Here is a 24,187-nt window from a genome sequence, read left to right as displayed (position 1 = left end):
CTATGAGGTACACTGAGACTTCTGGGAATCAAGCCAAGAATCCTTTGATATTTGTCATAGCTGGAGAGAATTTTCTAATATACCACTATTCATCAGGATCATATGAGGATCCAAGAATTTTACTCCAAAATCTAAGTTGTTCTGATTTAGCTAAATGCACATGCATTAGCATGTCCTATAATAAGGCCAACCCTTCCCCACATCTTTCTACCTATGTTTCTAACCTCATGTATAGTCATTACCCATGCACACTCTACTCTCATCACGGAACAGTTTGGTCTGCTAACTATATCCCAAGCATAACAAGTACTTTCATGCCTTCACCCCTTTGCTCATGCTGTTTCCTTGCCTGAAATACTCTTCCTCTCCACCTGATGAACTCTTTACTTATCTTCAAGGCCCAAATCAAATGTCATCTCCTCTGTAGTTTCCCCTAACATGTTCCCCTTATTGAAATTTACTAACACCCCTCATAGTCCTTACCCATTTTTACATAGCTGTTTTTTATGTCTCCTTATCAGATGGTGAACTCATTGAATGGCTTGAGAATTCAGGAGAGAGCAACTCCTGACTTCCTCTTCTCATCCTCTTCAATCCATGACTTTATTCATCTTTGTCTCTGCAGCTCTTAGCATAATGCTGGACACATGTAAGTTCTTAACAAAGGTTTGTTGAATATGATGAAATCTGGAAGGTATCAAACAAAATGTGGTGGTTCTTTTATTTTCACTTATTTCTACTTCTCATTTTGGTTACTGTTCTCAATCTCCTGTCCTGATTATTTCTTTTCTTTCTGGTCATATGCATCCCATTCCCATTTTACCTGGCTTTCGTTGGCTAGCTTTCCCAGCGCTAACACTCCACTCATATATTCCCTCATTCAGCGTTTATTTATTGAGCACCTACTGTTCTGCAGGCGCTATTCTAAGCATTGAGGGTATAACAGTGAACAAGATAGATGGGATATTTTCATGGAATTACATTATGGTTAGATAATTAGACCAAAACAAGTAAACAAACAAGATAATTTCAAATAATGATACATTCTTGGAAGAGAATAAAGTGATGTGATAGGGAGTGAGGTGGGAATCACATAAAAGAGTTTGGTCAGGAAATCCTTTTCTGAGGAGGAGTCATTTGAAATCTGGAGGGCAAGAAAGAGATGACCATATGGGGATCTGCTAGGAAAACAAACAAAGCATTTCAAGTGGAAAAGTCAGCAAGTGCACAGGCCCAGAATCAAGAACAAATGAATGCAAATTATAAAGCATTATATAAATAAACAATATGATTAAGGTTTTTTTTAGTCTGTCACCATCCCTTCACCCCTTTCATACAAGAGTAGCATTGATTCCTTCTGAGAAGCGACTGACTTCCTCTAGCTTTCACCTTGCCTACCATTCAAATCACAGAATTTCCTTCCAGTGAATCCTACTGAAGCTCACTGAAGTTTACCTGACTACAGTCATGTTGGTGACTAAAACACCAATTTCTAGGATTAGAAACTGTGTAGTCCCTTATGTCAGACAGTACTTCCCTCCACTATCACTTTCAGAAGGACTAGGTCCTGGTCTCATCTCCAGGGAAGGGTCATCTCACAGGAAGACTCAGATGGAAATCCAGGGGTAGAATGGAGGGAGAAAAGCCAGTTCTTTAGCCCTGGCTTCTTTAGCTCAGTGGTTAGAATGTGAGCCCACAGACTGAAGGGTTGTGGGTTTGATTTCTAGTCAAGGGCATGTACCTAGGTTGCAGGTTTGATCCCCAGTCCCAGTTGGGAGGCAACAAATTGATGTCTCTCTCTTACATCAACGTTTCTCTCTCTCTGTCTCTCTCTCCCCCACATCCTTCCTCCCTCCCCCTCTATTTGAAGATAAATGGAAAAATATCCTCAAGTGAGGATTTAAAAAAATAAAATAAATATTTTTAATTGAAAATGTCTTGTTTTCCTTCTGTTCTGTCCATTTTTGCTTTGTATATTTTGAGACTTTTATTAGCCACAAACACATATAAAACTGTTATACCTTCCTGCTGAATTGATTTTTTTTATCATTATGAATTATCTTTATAGCAATACTTCAGACAAAATCTAGTTTGTCTGATGTTAGTGGAGTTAATCAGCTTTCTTTTGGTCATATCTTTTTCCATCCTCTTACTTTATTTATTTATTTATTTTATCCTCACCCGAGGACATTTTTCGATATTTTGTTCAGATAGAGTGGGAGAAAGAGTGAGAGAGAAACATCGACGTGAAAGGGACACATCGAGTGGTTGCCACCCACACGACCCAACCAGGGCCGGGGACAAACTGCAACCAAGGTACGTGCCCTTAGCAGGAACCGAACCCAGGTTTCTCCAGACTGCAGGCCAACGCTCTACCCACTGAACCAAACCAGCCAGGGCCATCCTCTTACTTTAAAACTGTCTAAGTCTTATAAATTAAAGTATATAAGCAACATAGAGTTGGATTTTCTTATCCAATCTGTAGTAGTCATAATAATGACTCCTCAATGATGTTGTATTAGTGAGTTCTCCAGAGAAACAGAACCAATAGCATAGATACATACATACATACTTATTGATTTATTATGAGGAATTGGCTCATGTGATTATAGAGCCTGGCAAATCCAAAATCTGCAGAGCTGATTTTTCAGTTCTAGTCTGAAGGCCAGCAGGCTGCTGTGGAACCAGAACTGATGTTCCAGTTTGAAGGCCATTAGGTAGAAGAATTCTTACTCAGAGTCTTTTGTTCTATTTAGGTCTTCAACTGATTGGATAAGGGATATATCCACATTACGAAGGGCAATCTGCTTTATTCAATCTACTGTTTTAAATATTAATCTCATCCAAAACACCCTCACAGAAACACCTAGAATAATTTTTTACCAAATTATCTGGATACCCATGGCCCAGTAAAGATAACACATAAAATTTACCATTACAGGTGTCTACATCCAGTCCCAGGAGCCGGGGAATATGTTACCTCATGTGGAAAATGAGGTTTTATAGTTGTGATTATCTAGGTGGGCCCAATCTAATCACAAGTGTTCTTATAAGTGAAAGAGGCAGAGCAGGTAGGGTCAGAGAGAGATTTAAAGATGCTATACTTGCCTGGCCCATGTGGCTCAGTGGATTGAGCATTGCCCCATGGACTGAGAGGTCCTGGTTCAATTCCTGGTCAGGGCACATGCCTGGGTTTTGGACTCGATCCCCAGTGGGGGGCATGCAGGAGGCAACCAATCCATGTTTCTCTCACATTGGTGTTTCTGTTGCTCTCTCTCCATTTCTCTCTCTCTAAAAAAATCAATAAAAATATTTTTTAACCAGTGTGGCTCAGTGGATTGAGTGTCATCCCATGAACTGAGAGGTCCTGGTTTGATGCTTGGTCAAGGTACATGCTTGGGTTTGGGCTCCATCCCCAGCAGGGGGTGTGCAGGAGGCAGCCGATGGATGTTGCTCTCTCACATCAGTGTTTTTCTCTCTCCCTTCCTTTATCTCTAAAAAAAAAAAAAGCAATTAAAAAAAACATTAAAAAAAAAAGATACCATACTGCTAGCTTTGATGGTAGAGGAAAGTCTATGAGGCAAGGAATGCAGGTCGATTCTACAAGCTGGAAAAAGCAAGGGAATGAATTCTCCCCTAGAGCCTCCCTCCAGAAGATTGCAGCCCTGCCAACTCCTTAATTTTAGCCTATAAGACCCATTTTGGAATTCTGACCTCCAGAATTTTAAGATAATAAATTTGTGTTGTTTTAAGCCACTAAATTTGTGCTAATTTGTTACAGCAACAACAAGAAACTAACACACAATCTGATGATCTTTGTCTTTTAATTAGAGTCCATTTACATTTAATGTGAATACTTATATATTTGAGCTTAAATCTATCATCTTAGTATTTGGTTTTGTTTGTCCCACTTGTTTTATGTTCCCTTTTCTCCCATTTTTTGCTTCTTGTGGACTAATGAATTTTTTTTTATCTTATTTCCTCTATCAATTTGTTAGTTATATATTATTTTATTCTTAGATTACACCATGAATAAAACAGGAACTTTTACTATTTCCCAGACAATTTAAGAACCTAAAAACACTTTTAAGTACAATTATTGCCATCCAACACACACACACACACCTTTTGTGTTCTAATTGCCATGTATTTTAATTTTATATGTACTTTATTCATATTTTTAAATAAAATTTTACATAAATTTTATTTATATTGCTGCTGTGGTCATTCCTGATTTTAATACAATCAGTATTTATTTATTTTAATCCTCACCTAAGGATATTACCCCACTTATCTTCAGCTAGAGTGTGCGGGAGAGAGAGAGAAAAACTGATGTGAAACATCAACTGGTTGCCTCCTGCATGACCCCAACCAGGGCTGGAACAAACCGCAACCAAGGTACATGCTGTTGACCAGAATTGAACCCGCAACTCTTTGGTCCACAGGCTGACGCTCTGACTGCTGAGCCAAACTGGCCAGGGCCATAGTACACTCTTATATTATTTTTATTTCTGTAGAATTTGCAGTATTGTCCCCACTTTTGTTTCTGATTTTACTAATTTGAGTCTTCTCTTTTTTTTCCTTAATCTAAAGGCTTATTAATTTTGTTGACCCTTTTGAAGAACTAACTTTTGGTTTCATTAATTGTATTGTTTTTCTTTTTTATTGCTTTTTAGAGAAAGAGAGAGAAACATTGATGTGGGAGAGAAACATCAGTCAGTTGCCTCCCTCCTCATCCAACTGAGAATCGAACCCGAAACCTAGGTGTGTGCCCTGACTGGGAATCAAACCCACAAGCTTTTGGTATACGAGATGATGTTCCACCCAACTGAACTACACCAGCCAGGGCTCTATTTTTTATTTTATTTATTTCTGCTCTAAGCTTTATTATTTCCTTCTAGCTTTGGGTTTAGTATATATTTTTAATTGATTTTTTTAAATAGAGCAAAGGGAAGAGAGAGAAACAAACATCGATGGGTTGCTTCTGCATGTACCACAACCAGGGATAAAACCCCCAACCTGGATCTTGCCCTGACTAGGAATTGAATCTATGACCCTTCAGCGCATGGAACAATGCTCCAACCAACTGAACCAAGCTGGCCAGGGCTAGTATATAAGATATTTATGATTCAATAAAAGACAATCAGCCCTGGCCGGTTTGGCTCAGTGGTTAGAGTGTCGGCCTGCGGTCCAGAGAGACCCGGATTTGGTTCCCGCTAACCACACGTACCTTGGTTGCAGTTTGTCCCCGGCCCTGGTTGGGTCGTGCGGGTGGCAACCACTCGATGTATCCCTTTCACATCGATGTTTTTTTCTCTCTCTTTCTCCCACTCTATCTGAACAAAAAATGGAAAAATGTCCTCAGGTGAGGATAAAAAAAAAAAAAAAAAGACAATCAATGAGCCCTGGCCGGTTTGGCTCACTGGTTAGAGCATCGGCCCGTGGTCCAGAGAGACCTGGGTTTGGTTCCCACTAAGGGCATGTACCTTGGTTGCAGTTTGTCCCTGGCCCCGGTTGGGGTTGTGCGGGAGGCAACCACTCAATGTGTTCCTTTCACCTCCATGTTTCTCTCTCTCTCTTCCTCTCTCTCCCTCCCACTCTGAGCAAAAATGGAAAAATGTCCTCAGGTGAGGATTAAAAAAAAAAAAAAGACAATCAATGGGAAAAAGATGGGAACTGGAATTTTACAGAAAAGAATATTTCAATGCCATAAAAATATGGTGACATTGTATCTCTTTGCTCTTTGGTAATCAAGGAAACGTAAGTTAACACTACAATGAAATAAGGTTTTATACTAAATGGGCAAAAATTTTGAATAAAAAATAATGAAACATTGGTGATATAATGGAGCAAAAACAATTCATATCCACTCCTGGAGTGTTAAATTGGTAAAATGAAGTTGGAAAAGAGTTTGGCATTACCTAACAAAGCTGAACATAACCTTATAACCCATCAATTCCTTTCCTAAGTATATGGAGTAACCACTGCATGTGTGCCCAGGAGACTTATACAAGAATGTTCAGAGCAGCATTTTTCTTAACAGCCCACACTGGGAGCAACTCAAATGACCATCACAGTAAAATATGGATAAATAAATTATGGGATATTCACACAATTTAATACCATACATATACCGGTAAAAATAACTAAACCATAACTTCACACAACAGGTAAAACAAAAGAAGCAAGTCCTGTATTATTCCCTTAGGAAAAGTTCAAAAATAGGCTATCTTAAACTATTTGTTGTTTAGAGATTTATAATGATGTTGTAAATCATAAAAGCAAGCAAGGGAATTATTCAACTGAAATTCAAGGTAATAATTTTGTAGTCTCTAGAAGATCCTAAAAGGGTGGTGTTAATTCTGTATAGAAGTAAGATTTCATTAAGGGAGATATTTTTAATGAAAATTAATTGAGATATTTAATAGTACAAACCATAATTTCATCTGAATATAAATGTATGCACATGTTTCCAATGATTTATCTGTCAGTTATCACAAACAGTAACAAGGACCCTAGAGCTATGTTAGAAAAACATATAGCTGGCCCTGGCCGGTTTGGCTCAGCGGTTGGAGCGTCGGCCTGCGGTACAGAGAGACCCGGGTTTGGTTCCCGCTAAGGGCACGTACCTCGGTTGCAGTTTGTCCCCGGCCCTGGTTGGTCGTGCGGGTGGCAGCCACTCGATGTGTCCCTTCACATAGATGTTTCTCTCTCTCTCTCTTCCTCTCTCTCCCTCCCGCTCTCTCTGAACAAAAAATAGAAAAATGTCCTCGGGTGAGGATGAAAAAAAAGAAAAAAGAAAAACATATAGCTGGAATTTAACTCAACAATCTCGCTTGCTCTCAAGAGAACACCATCAGGGTCACAAACTCCAAAGACCAGGGGAGTGGAAGTGAAGAGTGGGCTAGAATAGTAAACACGGGGGCTAGTACAAAGGTGATGGATAGAAATACAGCTCTCGAGGAAACCAAAATCTGATGCATTATTACAGCTAAGGACAAGGAAAAGCCTGTGGCATTTATTTATTTATTTATTTATTTATTTATTTATTTATAATCTTCACCCGAGGATATTTTTTCCATTTATCTTCAAACAGAGTGGGAGGGATAGAGAGAGAGAAACATCGATGTGAAAGAGACATGTCGATTGGTAGCCTCCAGCACGACCCCGGCCAGGACTAGGGACTGAACTGCAACCAAGGTACATGCCCTTGACCAGAATCAAACCCAAGACTCTTTGGTCCACATGCCCACACTCTAACCACTAAGCAAAATGTCCAGGGCAAGTCTATGGCTTTTAAAAAACAACTCTTCTGCCAGTACCATACAAGTCTTACAAAGAGATGTGCGACAAGTCTACTGACTTAAAAGGACAGAGACTACATTTTCAGGTCATTTCAACAGCAAACAGTCGACACTTTCTTTTGAGGTTCAGCAGGAGAATTAGCGTATTCCAGAAGCTCAATGTTGGATTTGCATATACAGTTTATTTTACAGAAATTCAACATTATAAACAGCAGGCATCTCCCACCCAACCACCCGCCCCATTGGGTGCAGACCATGCTATGCAGAGTGAGCAGTGATGCAGCCCTACTGCTTTGGAGCGAGATTTGAGAGCGATAGAACCTGCCTGCACCACATCCTGCCTGCCCTGCACATGAACACACACACATCGGTTCTGGTTTGCAGGCCACCAGAGTCTGTGGGCCCAGCTCATAATGGACCAGTTAATTAAAGGTTCCAGCCCAGTTCTCCAATTCCTACATGTTGTCATCTTCCTCTTCCTCTTCCTTCTTCTTGGTGGGTTTTGATGGTAGAACTGTAGAGGAAACATCTGGTAGAGGGACTGTTTCAGGTCCACTGATTTCCAGCAAATTCATGTCTAGTTCCCCCTGTTCTAGTTCTTCTAATTCTGCCATGAGCTCATCCTCATCAAACTCTTTTCCAAACCCTACAGGTTTTGAAATAGCTGATGAAATCTCTTCTGGCCAGCAGTGTCCTGCATTAACTCATTTTAATCGATGTCTATGTTGTTGTGGGCAGCTTTGGCAGCATAGCCCACGTTCTTGAGCACCTCGGTGTTGGTGTTGGCATTCTCCGGAGCCTCTCACTAGAACTCGATGGTTGATAATGTGCAATCAATCCGTGCCAGCTGCTTTTCATACCTTTTGCGCTTTAGTGTCTGGAGGACCATGCTTGTTTTTGGTGCGGTGCTTCATGACGGCCGTCAGCTCCTGCTCAATTTTATTCTGCAGGAATTTCTGTTTCTTACTTAGTATCTCCTCCCTCCGTGTCCTGCAGCCACTGGATGGCCTCCTGGGGAACCAGACCGCCCTTGCCAGCCTTACCCCCTTCCGCCCCGAACAGCTTCCCAAACACCAACATGTTTGCTGCTTGCAGCACCGGCCTATGCCGTCTACTCCTGCTCAGCTCAGCTCTGGCATCTGCTCCCAGCCCAGTCACTCCCTGCCACTACAGGGCAAACCGAAGCTGGGACAGACCCTCATTAAGGAAGATATTTTCCTATAGAAGGGTTTGGGGCCTCTTAAATAGGACCAGAAGGGATCTAGGATCTTGCCCCTGTAAAGGTGGTTCAGGCCTTACTTCTCAAAGTCACTTTCTTCCAACTCAGCAAAAACAAATGCAGCCCTCAAGGCAGCCCTGCCTCTAGAAAAACTATTTCAACTAGTTCTAGATGTGATTCAGAAATCGTGCCTTCACCACCAGAGGCAGGCCACAGGGCCCCTGCCTACCTCACCCCACACAGAGAGCTATATCCTGAATGAAGCAGCCCAATGGCCTGTTTAGAATCTCTCCTGGAAATGCTGTGCTGCATTTCCAAGTATGTATGTATGTATTTATTTTAATGATTTTCTTTATTGATTTTTAGAGAGAGAGGAAGGGAGAGGGAGAGAGAAATAGAAACATCGATGAGAAAGAACATCGATTGGCCTCCTCCTGCATGCTCCCCACTGGGGATTTGGCCCACAACCTGGGCATTTGCTCTGACCAGGAATTGAACTGCCAACCTCTTGGTGCATGGGTGAATGCTCAACCACTGAGCCACACCGGCCAGGCTGCATTTCCAAACATTTAGATACTTCACAAGCATTCCCTCATCAGGTCTTCATAACCTTTTGGCATGGCTCTTGACCTTGGAGAACTTCTCAAGCCCCACACTTCCTAGAATTCATCTGGTCACCTACATTATAGACCTATGAAAACCAGCTGATGGCCTCTTGAGAGATGAGTCACTCAACTCTACCCAATATGGGAAAGCCAGGCAGGTCTTCAAAACTAACTGAGCCCTGGCCGGTTTGGCTCAGCGGTTAGAGCGTCGGCCTGCGGTCTGGAGAGACCCGGTTCGGTTCCCGCTAAGGGCACGTACTTCGGTTGCAGTTTGTCCCCGGCCCTGGTTGGTCGTGTGGGTGGCAGCCACTCGATGTGTCCCTTCACGTCGATGTTTCTCTCACTCTCTCTCTCCCTCCCACTCTATATGTACAAAAAATGGAAAAATATCCTCGGGTGAGGATAAAAAAAAAAACAACTAACTGAAATGTCATTATTCTTGGAAATAGAGATTAATTATCTATACTTATACCAAGAGTAATTAAAAAAATGGAATACATTAGATGTTCATAAGACCTTACCAAACTTTGAGAAAGAGAAGGAAATTAATATTTATTATGCAGCTAATATGTGCCTGGCACTGTGTTTGGAGCTGTTTATGGGTACTTGATAAGTATTTGTAAAATGAATTAATTTCTCACAATAATACCATAAGATCCTCATTTTCAGATGAGGGATTCAGAGAGATTTAATAACTTGTCCAAAATTACATGACTAACTAATAAATGGCAGAGCTGGAATTCACACCCAGATTTTCTGGCACTTGCTCTTTCCTTTCAACATATCCCACTGCCTTTTAAGAGTTGGAATGGTAGAGAAGGAAAATAGAATGTTTCCTCTTGATAAAAGTATTTATAGCTTGAAGTACGAATCAATGGTTGTAATATAGTATTTTCAAATGATCTTAAATATGTATACATTTGATGGTGAAAAGCTTCTAAATATACATATGGTAATGTATATTATATGTGTGTGTGTGTGTGTGTTCTTAGAATGAATGATTATAAAAATATAAGATTCCATTTACTGTATACTCTTCATAGTTTATTATGAGTCAATTATTATTATTATTATTTATTTATTTATTTTTTTTATCCTCACCCGAGGATATTTTTCCATTTTTTGTACAGATAGAGTGGGAGGGAGAGTGAGGAAGGGAGAGAGAGAGAGAAACATCGACGTGAAAGGGACACATTGAGTGGCCGCCACCTGCATGAGCCAACCAGGGCGGGGGACAAACTGCAACCGAGGCACGTGCCCTTGGCAGGAACCGAACCCAGGTCACTCTGGACTGCAGGCCAATGCTCTAACCGCTGAGCCAAACTGGCCAGGGCTTATGAGTCAATTTTTGCTTTGATTACAAGTGTTACTTCAAAGAAATATTAATTCTGTCTGGCCAGTGTGGCTCAGTGGTTGAGCATTGACCCATGCACCAAGAGGTCACCGGTTCGATTCCCGGTCAGGGCACATGCTTAGGTTGTGGGCCAAATCCCCAGTCTGGGGCATGCAGGGAGCAGCCAATCGATGTTCTCTCTCATCGATGTTTCCATCTCTCTCTCTCTCTCTCCCTTCCTCTCTCTCTAAAATCAATAAAGAAAAAAAAAAGAAATATTAATTCTAACTCTCTCTAATAAGAAAATCTAATGCATCATGGAACTATAAACAGACTTTTACTTATCTTGGAGCATTCATGGATTTAATGAAGACAGAATATTGTAAAAACAGATAATTAATTGTGATAATTCAAATACAAGTAGAACGGAATAAGGAAATTCGCTATTTATTCTCTTGGTTTTCAGCTAAAATAAATAGATGATGAATATTTAGTTGATAAATGATTGTATCTAGGAAGTCTATATATATATATACACACACACATATGTATATATACACACACACACACACACACACACACACATACATATATACATATATACACACACATACTTTTTTTTATTCCTCACCAAGGATATTTTTCTATGTATCCTCAGATAGAGTGGGAGGGAGGGAGAGACAGAGAGACAGAGAGAAACACCGATGTGATAGAGCCACATTGACAGGTTGCCTCCCGCATGACCCAACCAGGGCTAGGGACGAACCGCCACCAAGGTACGTGCCCTTGACCGAATCAAACCCGCGACTCATTGGTCCGCAGGCCAACACTCTAACCACTGGGCCAAATCAGCCAGGGCTCGAGGAGGTCTATAAAAGATGGGAATGAGGCTGAACTAATTAGATCATAACAGGTCTCATTTGATCATAACATTTTAGATCTGGATCAGACCTTAAGTAAGTCACCTAACACCCCTGGAGAAACTCTCACATCTGTGCAAGATTATATTTAATGATGGCCACTCTATAACCTAACTGCCCCCTCTATGGAACTACTATCTTAGAGTTTAAATTAATGAACTAAATATTTAAGTAACTACACAGATAAGTTTCAAATAATAGCAAACACATAGTGCTTACTATGTGCAGTCATTATTCTATGGGCTTTACATGTTTTTAACTTATTTAATTCTCACAGAAAGCCCTGTGAGGTCAGTACTATTACTATCCCTATTTTACATATGGGAAAACTGAATCTCCAAGACTTGTCCAAGCAACTTGTCCAAGATTATGCAGCTGGTAATGGTGAAGACAGGATATATGCTCAGGCTGTCTGCCCTGGAATCATAATGCTTGACCACCAGGTTATGCTGCTTCTCAATAGTAAGATATTGCTGAAAAAGTCAAGATGCAGGAAGATCCATATAGTATGAAACCACTTACATAAATGTTTACAAAATCATATATGTAAAAGTGTAAAAATACTCATGAGAATAGTACTCACCAACTCAGGATTGGGTTACCTTTGAGGGAAGGAGGAGAAATGAATGGGGAGCTATATATTTCTTTAAAATTTTGAAGCAAATATGGGAAAAATACTAACATCTGTGATAAAACTATAACACAGTTTACGTGACTTGTCCAAAGTCACATATGGTAAGTAACAAACATGGAATTTTTTTTTTTTTTTAAATATTACCTATCTAAATCCCTTATTTAGGGTATGGAGTCTGTCTATATAGATTAGGGGAACAACTGGAGAGTCATTTGTTCAAGGGCCTATATCAAAACAGTGGCAGAAGCCAGGACCCCAGACTTCCAGGGCACTTTCACCCTTACCCACCACCCCTACTCACATCCTGCCATTCTTTTTTTTCTTTTTTTATCCTCACCCAAGGACATTTTTCCATTTTTTTGTTCATATGGAGTGGGAGGGAGAGAGGGAGAGAGAGAAACATCGACGTGAAAGGGACACATCGAGTGGCTGCCGCCCGCACAACCCAACCAGGGCCAGGGACAAACTGCAACCGAGATACATGCCCTTAGCAGGAACCGAACCCGGGTCTCTCTGGACTGCAGGCCGACACTTTGACTGCTCAGCCAAACCGGCCAGGGCCATCCTGCCATTCTTTTTTTTTTTTTTTAATCCTCACCCGAGGACATTTTTCCATTTTTTGTACAGACAGAGTGGGAGGGAGAGGAAGAGAGAGAGAGGGAAACATCGATGTGAAAGGGACACATCGAGTGGCTGCCACCCGCATGACCAACCAGGGCCGGGGACAAACTGCAACCGAGGTACGTGCCCTTAGCGGGAACCAAACCTGGGTCTCTCCAGACCGCAAGCGGACGCTCCAACCGCTGAGCCAAACCGGCCAGGGCCATTCTGCCATTCTTATACAATCTGTTTTATGTCCTGATTTCTCCTTGAAGGTTCATGGTTTTGCCTGCTGTCCATCTTGTGTTTGTCCTATTGACTAATTACTTTTAAGGAAATAACTTTTGATTTCCTCAATTTATTTCATAGCTTCATACTCAAACAGGATTATATGTTAGGGTCATAAGCCCCAATCAGCCCCAGAGTCAAGTACTTTCTCTAGGAATTAGATGTCTCTTCTGCTTTTTTTTTCCTCCTTTTTCTTATTCTTTCCCCACATAGTTCTACTTCCTGTGACCCTGTATTCCCATCATCTCATATCCCTCAGATACAAGATGTTCCCTCCACCCAACTCCATATTTGAATTCTTTATTTATCTGAAGAACTTACTTGGTGGGTCGTACAACAAGTTAAAATTTAGAAGACATTCACATTTGTGGAGTGCTTCAGTTTTCAAAATGTCTACACAATCTCATTTGATTCTCTTTTCAGCCCAGTGGGTTCAGAAAGTTAACAAAGCCTGATCTAGAATCCAGGTCTCCTGATGTGTTGTTAGTTGCTTCTCATTACAATTGCCTCTGTCTCTACAAGCTACTAAAAAGAAGTTGGTCCCTAGAAATAAGGATAAATCAATGTAGGGCTGTGCCGTACTCTTCCACCACCATTCCCACAAAAACAGATAGTGTTTGCTCAGGGCCTTGTAGTAAGCTGCTCTCTTCTACAGAGCCTCTAGGCGTCACATCACCCAGGGGATCATAAATCATGACCTTATAAATTCTAGTTCGTCAAGTAAAATCCAAATGTGTAAAGAGAGAACAACAGTCTAAGAATTTACAGAGCCAGTAGAAGGGCAGCCCCTTCAACTGATGAAAATTTACATAGAAATTTTTTTTTTTTTTTTTATCCTCACCCGAGGATACTTTTCCATTTTTTGTACAGATAGAGTGGGAGGGAGAGAGAGGAAGGGAGAGAGAGAGAGAAACATCGACGTGAAGGGACACATCGAGTGGCTGCCACCGCACAACCAACCAGGACCGGGGACAAACTGCAACCGAAGTACGTGCCCTTACCGGGAACAGAACCCGGGTCTCTCCGGACCGCAGGCCAACGCTCTAACCGTTGAGCCAAACCGGCCAGGGCTACATAGAAATTTTAAAATTATTAAACCAATATTGAAAATACCCAAAGAGATTTTATTAATAAGATAGACCAGGCCACCCTGGCCGGTTTGGCTCAGCAGTTAGAGCGTTGGCCTGCGGTCCGGAAAGACCTGGGTTCGGTTCCCACTAAGGGCATGTATCTTGGTTGCTGTTTGTCCCTGGCCCTGGCTGGGTTGTGTGGGTGGCAGCCACTCCATGTGTCCCTTTCACGTCGATGTTTCTCTCTCTCTCTCCCTCCCACTCTATCTGAACAAAAAAAATGGAAAAATGTCCTCGGGTGAGGATTAAAAAAAAAAAAAAAAGGTAGGCCAGGCCTCAGTAACCTGTCTACCCAGGGTTTAACTTTTCTACTGAGTGCCCTCTGAAAGAAGCTGAAATCTGTCAGGATTTGTTTTTCCAGGTTAACTCATTAAGCCAAAGTTTTATTCTGTCTCCTGGGATCCGTTCAGTTCTTCAATCTTGCCCATGAATATCCTCAGTGCAACCATTTCCCTCCCAATTCCTTATAACCTCGATGTCAATACCAATTCCAATTCCAAAGACTGGGGAGAAATATAGGGAGATCAGGCCACAGGACTTGTGGCCATGTCTTAAAAGCCAAGAGATGAGACTGGGAAACAGGTAGCTCCCGAGGGTCTTTTAAAAATCTCAGCAGCACATCTTGCTTCTGCTACCTATGGACAGGGAAGACATTCAGCTCTGGCTTCCCCTTAGAGAGGCTGATAAAGGGCACTGTAAGTAGGAGGAAAACAATTTTCTTTTCTTTTGCTGCCTATAGAGATCCCATTCTTCTCTAAATTTCAAATGATCTGGGTTGCTAAAAATCCCCTCTGTAAAGTAAACATTACCCTTTGGCTTTTTTTGTGAAATCTGCTTTCCTGGTCTGCTTACTGTTGCTTTTCAACTGATTAAACATTTCTTCCTTTCATTGTGAATTGAAGAGAATCTTCCTCCTGTGAGATGCAGTGAAGTTTGAAATAATTTCTGTAGCATTGTTGGTTGTATTCTTTTACTTGTCTTTGAAATCACAGACAAGCAAGCAGCAGTAAGCGCCCTCTGCTGCAAGGTGAGAAACAAAGTTCCTTTTGGCCTCTGCTCTTTGAGGGGAGGTACTTGAGTTTAGTTGGCAACTTTAATATGCTTTCAGAATGAGTGAAACTGCTGCTACTTTGAATAATTTAGAGAACTTGACAATCATCTCTCATTCTTAGTTTTCAGGAAAGCTAAACATTTATTTGTTTTGCTTTTGGGTCAGAATAGTTAGGAGTTAAAAATAAAGGAAGCAATCTTTCGCTAACTAGTAGCTTCTTATTTCTCTTTGCCCTGCTTTTTCCATTTTCTAGCAGTAAGTTATAAAATTCTCAGAAGTACTACTTCAAAATCTCAACCCTGACACAAGAATCACATTTTAGTACTTCTTTAAATGTCTTCAGAAAGTCACTTTGTAATATCAGATTTCTAATGAATTTTACGAAGCAGAATTTAGGATTTGGGATCAGTCTGCCTATGTAGAATTGGTTTATTTCATATTTATTAGAGCTAAAACAGATGAATAAAATTGTACTTATTGCAAATCCTCTGAGTTTTCCTTTCTAAGTTATTTTTATTTTTCAGAGTGGATGCCCATTTGAGCACATTTTAATGCCTATTAGAAGAAATCTTGTGATGTTTTCAACTGTAGATGAATTTGCTCTGCTTTAGTGACACTGGACATTTGTTCTGCCATTTCCATTGGAGAGGCTCTAAGAGGCTACAAAGAGAGCACATTGGAGTCACTTTTGGTTTTCTTTGGTTGTTTGGGAGGTCTTTGAGGGATCAAGAGATGACTCACTCCGACAATCACTTTAATAGGTGTCTGTATCAAAACCATTTCTACTTTCTCTAAACAAAACTAATTCATACACAGCCTTAAAGTTTGCTAAGCTGTATTTCCTTGGTTCTGCTTTGATCCTTTTCTGAAGAAATTTTTATCTGAGCCCTGGCCGGTTTGGCTCAGCTGTTAGAGCGTCGGCCTGCGGTCCGGAGAGACCCGGGTTCGGTGTCCGCTAAGGGCATGTACCTTGGTTGCAGTTTGTCCCCAGCCCTGGTTGGGTCGTGTGGGTGGCAACCACTCGATGTGTCGCTTTCATGTCGATGTTTCTCTCTCTCTCTCTCCCACTCACTCTATCTGAACAAAATATCGAAAAATGTCCTCGGGTGAGGATAAAAAAAAAAAAAAGAAATTTTTATCTGACATCAAAGCCTTTTCCCTTCTTTTTGCTGTAAAGTTGTTGAGAGGTGTAGCACACAATTGGCCCAGCTTCAGGCCAAGCTTAGTGAGTGTAGAATGTACCCCCAAGTAAAAGACATTCAGAAAATCAGAAGACAGCATGATTACTGGGGCAAAGAAAACAGAGAGAAGTGGTTTCTAGAGGGAAAAAAAACAAAATCAATAAAGTCACCACTAAGGTCTTTGTTGAGTAATAAGCACTAAATCAGGCTGAAGAGAATGTCAGGAGATTAATAAGCCTGGCTGGTGGACTCAGTTGGTTGGGTGTAGTCCCATGCACCAGAAGGTTGCTGGCTTCATTCCTTGTCAGGGCACATGCCTGGATTGTAGGCTTAATACCTAGTAGGGGGTGTGCAGGAGGCCAAAGATAGATGTTCCACTCTCACATTGATGTTTCTCTCTCTCTCCCTCTCCCTTCATGTCTCCCTAAAAATCAATCATAAATTTTAAATCTAAAAACAAAATAATGAAAATTTCATCAGCTCCTACCAGTGTTTTATTCCTTGTGCACTGTAGGAATGAGTATCTGGGAAGCCTGAACTCTGATACCTGTTTCAGTCGAACAGGAAGACAGATTTCATACTGACAAGTAACTGCCTGGATGATTTGTATTCTTTTCCTTCTTGAGGAGGGACACAGCCTTCTCTCAAATTTTAATTCAGGGTCCCTTAGGCAGAGCCTGAGCCTACCACATATTTCTTGACCTCAGAAAAGTCCTAAAGCAGGCTGTCTATACAAGACCCAAATCACCCATTAAAATATTATTCAATTTGGCCTGGCTGGTGTGGCTCACTGGTTGAGTGTCAACCCATGCACCAAGAGGTCGCCGGTTCGATTCCCAGTCAGGGCACATGCCCAGGTTGTGGGCCCAATCCCCAGTGGGGGGCATGCAGGAGGCAGCCAATTGATTTTCTCTCATCGACGTTTCTATCTCCCCCTCTCCCTCTCCCTTCCTCTCTCTCTAAAATCAATAAAGAAAAAATATTTTTAAAAATATATTTTTTAATTTGGCATCTGTTAGTCATAAGAATTAGACTAGTCAATTGAGTCACAACAGTCAAATCAGTCTGTGTTTAGATACAACCCAAGAGATCAAATCATTTTGGTGTTGTTAAAGAAAAAAGTATTCTGATGCTTGTTTAAATGGTAGGGAAGACTTTATGGAAGACTATTGCAATGAGGGGTTGGGGGAAGATCAGGCTCACCTCTGAATACAGCAAAGACAGTTAAGGATTTATAGCCAACGAGCAGAGTGAGAAGGTCAGTGGATGGAAAATTACTAAGAGGAGACAAAAGGTAGGGGGATTCTTGCTAAACTGACCTAATGGGATTCTTGCTAAAGGCAGGCTTATACATCAAAGGTGGAGGATGAGAAAATTGACCAGATTCCAAGAAGTGATCAGATATGGGGGGGGGGGGGGGGGGGGGGGGGGGGCAGATTCTCATTAAATTAACAGGATTCCTGCTAAAACAGAGGTAGGATAGGCCAAAGACAGAATGAGGGCCAAGGTCGAGGCCTAGTTGAGAAGAGGGTTCAGAGGAGCCTAACTAAAGTTTGGTCAGGGAGAGTCTTTGTTAGTACTCACAACTTTTTTCTCTTTCTCCCTGTCCTTTTCCATTCTGTTTCCCAAACCTCAAAAGCTACAGAAGAGAAGTCTCCACTTTTCTTGCTGGCTCATCCCTTATACTTCTCAGACTCTCTCATTATAAAAAAACAACATGCCATATTTGCAGGGCTCCAGGTTCAGCATCTCAACCAGCAGATGTGTCTGACTCATTCCAGTCCCGGATTGCTAGGGTGGCATTTTCCCCTGATGAAAGAGTCAAGGCTCTCCTCACTTTGGGAAACTTGCTTCCCAGATGTGGAGAGCCATCCCTGATAGCAGTTCCCACTCCTGTGGAAAGATTTGTTGATAGAGGGGGAAGAGCTAATGATTAAGCAAACACATCACCCTCCTCTTGGCTGGCACATTCTTAGACAATCTGATATACAACTTTTAGTGTTGGAGCACTGAGTGTACAGAATTGAAGGAGTTTTTTGTTTTTTTTGTTTTTTTAAATCCTCATCCGAGGACATTTTTCCATTTTTTGTACAGACAGAGTGGGAGGGAGAGAGAGGAAGAGAGAGAGAGGGAAACATCGATGTGAAAGGGACACATCAGGTGGCTGCCACCCGCACGACCAACCAGGGCCGGGGACAAACTGCAACCGAGGTACATGCCCTTAGCGGGAACCGAACCCGGGTCTCTCCGGACCGCAGGCGGATGCTCTAACCGCTGAGCCAAACCGGCCAGGGCCAGAACTGAAGGAGTTCTAAAACCAGGGCTTGAGATGTGGGGTAAAAAGCATTTGTCTTGTTTTTTATTTCTACCGTAGCAAGCTAGACTGGGCCAGGATGGCAGACCACCAAACCCCAAGGGGTTTGTAGTTTTCCCCCTTTTCACTTTAGGAAAAGGTACCAACCTTCTTATGAGGCTCTAGAGTTAGGCAAACTTTGGACTCTTATCTCTCCTTCACTTACTATCTCTACCCCTTGTGCCTTGGGCTGCTCTGGGTTTCAGTTTCCTCATCTGTGATGTGTAGCTGGTTAAGAGGATTAAATGTTCAAAATTGCTTAGAGCAGAGTCTGATATATAGCAGATACTCAAACAAAGCTATTATGATTGATGCCTCTGCCTTTGTCACTAACTAGCAGTTGGAGTTGTCTTAACAGTGGAAAGAGTAGCAGAGTGGAAGAGGTTCTAGTCTTGACTCTTACTGACTCAAGTGTCTGCTTGGAAAACCCCTTTCTTACTCTGAATGTCCGTTTCCTTATCTTTAGAACCTAAATGGATGGACAAAATAAGCGTTTCTCACACATAACTGTTTATCATAATGGCCTGGAAAGCTTATTAACAATATGTTCCTCAGGTTCCATCCCTGGAGATTCAGATTCAGTGGGCCTAGAGCAGATTTTGGAATTTACATTTTGTAAAAACTCCCCTAAAGAATCAGTGGACAAGTGTGTATATGTACAGTGGAATATTAATCAGCAATAAGAAAAAGAACAAACTACTTATGCATGTAACAAAATGGATAAACCTCAAAAACATGTTGAGCAAAAAAAGTCAGACACAAAAGACTTCTGTCAGTATGATTTTATTTATATGAGTACAGAAACCAGCAAAATGATCTATGGTGGTAAGAGTCAAAACAGAGTTTTTACCTCTGAGTTGGGGAAATGGGTATTGACTGGAAAGACGCACAAGGACACTTTCAAGAGTGAAAGGAATGTTCTATACCTTGATTTGAGGGTGATTACACAGATGCATATACAAGTTAAAGTTCATCAAGCTGGATACTGAAAATTTGTGCATTTTACTGTATGTAAATTGTATCTTAATGAAGTATTATTAGTATGGGGAGAGAAAGCTCCCATGATAACTCTAATGCATAGCCAGGTTTAAGTTCCCTGGACAAGATAATTCCTAAGATTTCTTCCAGTTCTAAAGCCCTGTGATTCTTATATCCCCATCTCAGTCTCCTTGCCAGTCACTTTTTTTTTTCGGGGGGGGGGGGGGTAACGTGAGGATTCTTTTCCATTGATTTTTAGAGAGAGTGAGTGAGAGAGAGAAACATCAATGTGAGAGAGACACATTGACTGGTTGCCTCCCGAAAGACCCTGACCGGGGCTGGGGATCAAACCTGCAACCCAGGTACGTGCCCTTGACCAGAATTGAACCCTCAACCCTTCAGTCCATAGGCTGAAGCTTTGTCCCCTGAACCAAACCAGCCAGGGCTCCTTGCCAGTCACTTTCACAGATGATCTTTTTTCTTTTTTCTTTAAATTTTTTTTTTTCTTTATTGAGAGAGGTTTACAGAGAGAGAAAGGGAGAGGGGGAGAGAGATAGAAACATCAATGAGACAGAACATCTATTGGATGTCTCCTGCATGCCCCACACTGGGGATTGGGCCCACAACCTGGGCATGTACCCTGACTGGGAATCGAACTGGCAACCTCTTGGTGCATGGATCAACGCTCAACCACTGAGCCACACCAGCGGGACTACAGATGATCTTTTAACTTTCTTTGTCAAATAAAAGTTCAAAGATATGAAGAAAAGTCAGGTCCTGAGCCTATCCTAGCACTCAAATAAGGGATGGTGATAGAACATAAGAGTTCTTGCCGTGGCCAAGTAGCTTAGTTGGTTAGAGCATCGTCCTGATACACCAAGGTTTCAGGTTCAATCCTGGGTCAGGGCACATACAAAAATCAACCAATGAATGTATAAATAAGTGGAACAACAAATCAATGTCTTTCTCTCTGTCTCTCTCTCTCTCTGTCTCTCTCTCTCTCATTTCCCTTCCTCTCTCTCTAAATCAATTTAAAAACAAAAACAAACTTAAGAGTCATCTAAGTCCCAGTATTTCAGAACAAAGGCCAAAAAAAGGACATCAAATCACCATCAAACCTGTCTTCTTGGCCCAACAGGACTAACAAGTCTGAAAACTTTCTGTCATTGGTTTTCTTTTCTACCCATTCATTCATTTACCAAATATTTGAATGCTTGCTCTGTACCAGGTGTTATTTGGTAGTGGAAGTAGCAAAATGAATAAGACAAGGTTCCTGCCCTCAAGGAGTTTAAATTCTACAAGAGAATGAAAGCCAGTATGAAGATAAAACAGAGATAATTACTAATTGTGATAAGAGCTATGTAATAAATAGAATGATAAGATAGGTAGAAACAGGGATACTTTTATTTATTTATTTTTATTTTGTATTTTTTGTTAATCCTCATCAGAGGATATTTTCCCAGATTTTTAGAGAGAGTGGAAAGGAGGGAGGGAGACAGAGAGAGAAATATTGATGCAATGATGGCCCAGCCGGGTGTGGCTCACTGGTTGAACATTGTTGACCCATGCATCAAGAATTCCCAGGTTCAATTCCCAGTCGGGGCAAATGCCCATGTTGTGGGCCCAATCCCCAGTAGGGGGCATGCAGGAGGGGGCCAATAGATGTTCTCTCTCACATGATGTTTCTCCCTCCCTCCTTCCCTTCAAAGCACTCTAGCTAAGAATCAATGGATGTGGGGTCCCCCAGGGAGCAAAGAGGGCCAGGCTGGGCCAGGTCAGTTTGATGGGGATGGAGGCAGAGGGACATGTTTAGGAAGCAGGCGGGGCCCCCTAGGGTGACCTGTAGGCATGAGTCCAGCTGGGCGATGGGCAGCAGGTGGGGATGTCAGGTCCCATAGCCCAAACAGGTCCCAGCCAGAGGTGAGGAAGGTTGAGCGGGAGTGGGTGACTCAGGTAGCCCTAGCATTTCCCAGAAGAAAATAGCTTCAATTAAGGTGACTTGGGCTCTGGCCAGTTTGGCTGAGCGACAGAGCATCGGCCCTGGGACCAATGAGTCCCAGGTTCGATTCCAGCCAAGAGCACATACCTTGGCTGCAGTTCATCCCTGGCTCTGGTCGGGGTCGTGCCGGAGGCAATCAATGTGTCCTTCTTACGTAGATGTCTCTCTCCCTCTCTCCCTTTCTCTCCTCTCTTTCTCTCCCCTTCTCTCTACCTGAAGATAAATAGAAAAATATCCTCGGGTGAGGATTAAAACAAAAACAAAAACGCAGCATCGGCACCCTGCTACTGGTTCCCTGCGTAGAGACCCGAGACAGCCGGCGCCTGCCTGCAGTGACCCTTGTGCCTCTCGCAGGTGCCGCTTCTTCCGCAGTGCCTGCTCCTGCCCGGTGCTCAACCCCAATTGCTGAGCTGCCCATCACCCTGCCGCCTGTGGGGCAGAACATCCAGATAGGGGCTTTCCTTCCACTTTGGGGGCCCTGAACGACAGGTGAGCCCAAGTAGGCGTGGCTTGTTAGGACTGGGCAGGAGCGAGGCTACTGAGGTTGGGGCGTAGCATCTAGGAGGCGGGACTTTCAGGAGATGTGGCTTGGGCTGGGCTAAGATCCAAATAGAATGTGCAGGCTTATTGAAAGTGTGTGGCTGTTTTTTTGTTTTTGTTTTGTTTAATCCTCACCTGAGGATATTTTATCATTGATTTTTTTTTTTTAGGGAGAGTGGAGGGGGGAAGGAGGGGAAGTGGGAGAGAAACACCGATGTGAGAGACAAGGATTGGCTGCCTACAGCACAACCCGACCAGGGTTGGGATCAAATCGCAACCGAGGTACATCCCTTGACCAGGAATCCAACCTGCAATCCTTCCGTCTACAGGCCTACGTTCTAAGCACTGAGCAAAACTGGCCAGGGCTGTTTCTTTTTTTTTTTGGTACGTGCTGTGTTTTTGTTGTTTTTTTGGTACGTGCCCCTAGCGGTAACCGAACCCAGGTCTCTCTGGTCCACAGGCCAATGCTCCAACTGCTGAGCAAAACCAGCCAGGGCTTTTTTCTTTTTAAAAATACTTTAGAGAGAAAGGGAGAAGGAGAGAGATAGAGACTGTCTGCCTCCTGCATGCCCCCCACTGGGGATTTGGCCTACAACCTGGGCATGTGCCCTAACCGGGAATTGAACCAGTGACCGCTTGCTGCAAGGATCGATGTTCAACCACTGAGTCACACCGGCCAGGCAGGGCTGTTTCTTTAAAGGACCTGAAAGATCCTTTTCCCTCTGGCAGTCCACTTCACCTCAGAAGTCCGGAGGGCTGCGCTCCTGCTATCTCCTGGGCCTGGGGGAAACCCAATTACCGGGGCCCTAAGGCTGTACTCCTATTAAGCTTTCCTCCAGATTCGAACGCTGGAGATAATGCTGCTCCCTACCTTTAAACCTGTGAACACCCAAAGATATCTCCAAATCCAGGGAATGCAGACCACCAGACAGAAAGGAAACATTAAGGAACTACTATTCAGTCTTTAATTCTTTTTTTTTTTTTTTTTTTTTTTTATCCTCACGCGAGGCCCTGGCCGGTTTGGCTCAGCGGTTAGAGCGTCGGCCTGTGGTCCTGAGAGACCAGGGATCGGTTCCCGCTAAGGGCATGTGCCTCGGTTGCAGTTTGTCCCCGGCCCTGGTTGGTTGTGCGGGTGGCAGCCACTCGATGTGTTCCTTTCACATCGATGTTTCTCTCTCTCTCTCTGTTCCTCTCTCTCCCTCCCACTCTACCTGAACAAAAAAATGGAAAAATGTCCTCGGGTGAGGATAAAAATATATATATATATATCCTCACGCGAGGACATCTTCCCATTTTTTGTTCAGATAGAATGGGAGGGAGAGAAAGCAAGAGAGAGAGAGAGAGAACCATCGACGTGAAAGGGACACATCAAGTGGCTGCCTCCCACACGACCCAACCAGGGCCGGGGACAAACTGCAACGGAGGTACGCGCCCTTAGTGGGAACCGAACCTGGGTGTCTCTGGATCGCAGGCTGACGCTCGAACCGCTGAGCCAAACTAGCCAGGGCATTTAACTCTTTTTTTTTAAATATGTTTTTATTGATGTTTTAGAGAGTAAGGGACAGAGGTAGAAACATCCATCAACCACCTCCTGCACGCCCCCTACTGGGGATCAAGCCCAGAAACAGGCATGGGATCTGACCAGGAATTGAACCAGGACCTCTCAGTCCATGGGAGGATGCTTGAGCCACATCAGCCAGCAACACTTTAACACGTCTAAGGAGTGACCCCACCCCCCACCCCCGAGAAAAACAAGAAAGGCTACAGCTCTATACATAATCTCACTGGGCTGTGTGTCCTGGGGGGATCTGCAGATAAACCTAGGGTGGTTGATTGTGACTGGGTGATACCATGGGTCCCTACAGCCAGAAAGCTGTGCCTTAGGAAGTGTCCAAACAAAGGTGCCACTTGTGTCCACTCCTCCCTTTTCCCCAGGGATTCCCAGAGGAGCAGGGACCTGGGAGGACACTGACCATTGGTCCCTAGGCATTTTTAACCCTGACAGCCTATAGTTGGGGCTCTTAAGTGAAAAGCAGAGGTTCAGGAATCCTT

At 42.7% G+C, this 24,187-nt stretch overlaps 1 pseudogene; it reads right to left on the bottom strand.

Moving 5' to 3' along the window:
- Positions 1-7,726: 7,726 nt before the first annotated feature.
- LOC118619133 lies at positions 7,727-8,384 on the bottom strand (annotated as a pseudogene).
- Between the last annotated feature and the right edge of the window lie 15,803 nt (positions 8,385-24,187).

Source organism: Molossus molossus, unplaced genomic scaffold (genome assembly GCF_014108415.1).
Source record: "Molossus molossus isolate mMolMol1 unplaced genomic scaffold, mMolMol1.p scaffold_m16_p_6, whole genome shotgun sequence".
NCBI lineage: Eukaryota > Metazoa > Chordata > Mammalia > Chiroptera > Molossidae > Molossus > Molossus molossus.
The sequence above is the reverse complement of the archived record's forward strand: the minus strand, read 5'-3'. Positions and strand labels throughout refer to the sequence as shown.